The following is a 3,308-nucleotide window of genomic DNA, read 5'->3' as shown; positions in this document are numbered from 1 at the left end:
TTTCAATCCTGGCCCACCAATCAACTATCGCAAATTAATCGAATTTGCCTCCGAGTCCACTAAATGATTTGTATTTTAATTTGCATGCAGATGTTGTGGCCGATACTTAACCGGTTGGCGATTGTTGCCGAGATAAATATTGGGCATCACTTGCTGCTGGTGTTGATCCCAACTGCTGCCACTCTTACACCGTTAACATGCCAGATATTCGCTTTTATTGTAGTTGTTGTTGTTGCTGTATTTTCCTGTTATGAATGTGCGTGTTGGTAATGATTATTGTAATTATAGAGCTACTGCTGAATTTTTATGAAGTGTTGGCTGCCGTTGTTATTGTTTTTGTGGTGAAATTTGTGTAATGAAAAAAGTGAATGGGTTGAATTTTTTTTCTTTTATATTATATTATTGCTTATGTCATTACAGAAGATTTGCTGATATTTAAAATTTGTTGGATTTGTTCTTGTATTTGAATGAAGCGTGCTTCTAATTATTGATAGGTAATTGTGTATAAAATAGTAACCTTATGAAAACTTGTCTAAAAAATCTTATTTCTGAAGGTCTTGTATCCGGTATTCTTCAGAAATAAGAAGAATATTTTGSTAGTTGCAACTCCTAATCATTCTGAAACTTTATGGCAAGAACTCTCTCTGCTCCATAAACATAAAGGTTGCTTTATAGACATGTGATTTTGAAGAAGAAATCAAACGAATATATCTAACTAATTGTTATAGCGAAAAATTTAGCTTTATTGTAAAGATAAGGGTTTGACATTATATTTCTAAATGATCTCATTTAAGTATAGACCAGCGCCGATTTCTTGGAACCAAAGGTCGKTCACGTCAACATACTCCAATTCAGACAYTAAAAACTCATTAATCATGGCTTTATAGCGTTTCTCATTGACATTAGTCGGCTTTTTGGTGCTTTTGGCTTTATCGGGACGAGTCGAGCTAGAACGCATTTCATACCAAAAATATCTAGCAACATCATACGCACTGACTCGCTGAGAGATGTCGAACTTTTTTGCAATCTCTCTAACACTTGTCTGACTTTTAGTCACCATATCCTTCCCTTTTTTTAATTGATCAGTTGCAAAGGTTGAAGTTCGTACAGAATGAGCGATGTCATCAACGATCTCTCCACTGTCTTTGAAGGCTTTTTACCACTCCGAGACTGGTGGCTTTGATAAAACTGAATCACCGTAAGCTATTTTCAATATTCGCAACGATTTCGCACACGAAGTTTGGTTAAAAGTTGAGACAAATTCTTTGTTCAATATATTTATCCAAATGTAAAGCGCTTTTTTCTTGCGACATCCAGAACTGGCTTTTTCACATTTTTAGACACCCAATATGTTTAACATTACTGATCGTCTATAAACAATTGAAAACTTAGCATTTACTTCGGCTAATTCTATAACCTTAGCTGTCACCTCAGTAGAATTGRAAGCATTTTTTGATAATTTCCGCTCCAGAAGTTAGTGGCCTMGTGGATAGTAAATCTATCTATCAACAGTACTGCAACTGCGCTTCAATTTGTTTTTTTTTTTGCAATAATTTGATTCGACCATTCTTGTGAGAGAAAGAAGTATATCTTTTGATGTTTCAAAAAGCTTAGAGTCCATTTTTATTTCTTAAAAATAACTAATGTCTTAACTTTTAGTTTTTTGTTAATTCTTAATTGCTCTACAGCATTCGCAGTTTAGGTGAGCATCTGTGGCTAGTTTAACGACTTCTCGCTGCTTTAAATCCAATCACCAGCCTCATTTTTTTCATTTCGAGTAAGAAAATTAGTTTCGCGGYAATGTGCCTAAACCTTGCGAACTTGTGGCACCTTTCTACGTTTTCACAGAAGGAACTCTATGAAACTCTTTTGGCCTTCTTTGTTTCCGMCTTGTACTTATATGGTAAAGTCCCAAGTCGTTTACAGAAAGGTTTTAGGCTGGCTATACTGAATAGTATTCCAATCGCTGTTCTCTGATAGTTCGTATATTCTCCAAAGGGATTTGCCTTTATCTTTCGGATTTTTCAGAGGACACGAGRTTTCAACAGAGGTTCTGAATGCTTCACTGAAGACTTGGGTGTCAGTCACTATCTTTAAAAAATACGTTTACAAACTTAACAGCTGTTGAACTATTACTTCACTAGATATAGTGTTTTTGGTGAAGAAACTTGTGTTAGTTTACAAAAAATGGATTAAGAGGAATGTCATGTATTTTGCATTGCTTTTTTTGGGAAAAAATACTGTTGAAGCCAAGGTTTGGATTGAAAAGTGGTTTGTTAAGTTTGAACGAGGTGATATGAGCACCGAGAACGATGCAGGCAGTGAACGTCGTAAATAAACTGTTACCGACGAAAACATCAAAAAAGTCTACAAAATAATTTTGGATGCACGTAAAGTAAAGTAGTTTGAAACAGCTTCACTCTAAAGATATCAAAGAAATTTATCAGATATATTGTGAATATAATCGATTCATTCGAGAGAATTTTTTACACGATGAATCCGCTGCAAAGCGTTGAAAATGCAACAGTCGGCTGACTAGGTTCTGGCGTCTGTATTTTGGTAACCGTATGGAATAATTTTGATTGACAACCTTGAAAAAGGAAGGAATATTACATAGTATTACTGGACCGCTTGAAGGATGAAATTGCCGAAAAGCGGCCACATTTCAATAAAGCGAAAGTGCTGTTTCCCCAAGACAATTCACMGTGTCACAAATCAGTGAAAATTATGTGAAAAATCCATGAATTGGGCTTCCGCATCCACCGTATTCTCCAGATCCGGCCCCTAGCGACTATTTCCTGTTCTCAGTTCTCAAGAGAATGCTCGCTAGAAAGAAATTTAGCAACAATGAARAGGTAATCGCAGAAACTGAAACTTATATTGAGGCTTAAGGTAAGTGTGTTATAAAAATTATGTGGAAAAATTTTTTGAAAGCTATAATCGTTGTATCACCGTCGAAGATGACTATATTGAACAATAACATCAAATTTTACCAAACATTTTGTTTTGTCCTATGTTAGCCTATGAACTTTTCAGCCCACTTGTTACTCCAAACTAAATTTCTCCTTTTATTTCTTGACATATTTTATTATTAGTAACAGCGATAAGCTCGGCATCTAATTGAAATGGCATTACTTTGGTTCGGACCTTACTAAGATTAAAATAAAATAAACCCGAAAATTGTAAWTAAATAATTTAACGGATATGAAACGGATTCTTGCTCGACTCGTCCCACTAAAGCTGAATTTTCTTCAAAAAGAGTACGATTCTGAACGAATTTAAAGACAAAAACGCAATGAATACCATAG

This window comes from Bactrocera latifrons, unplaced genomic scaffold (genome assembly GCF_001853355.1).
Source record: "Bactrocera latifrons isolate USDA-ARS-PBARC rearing strain unplaced genomic scaffold, ASM185335v1 scaffold_397, whole genome shotgun sequence".
Classification (NCBI taxonomy): Eukaryota; Metazoa; Arthropoda; class Insecta; order Diptera; family Tephritidae; genus Bactrocera; species Bactrocera latifrons.
Note: the sequence above shows the minus strand (reverse complement) of the source record.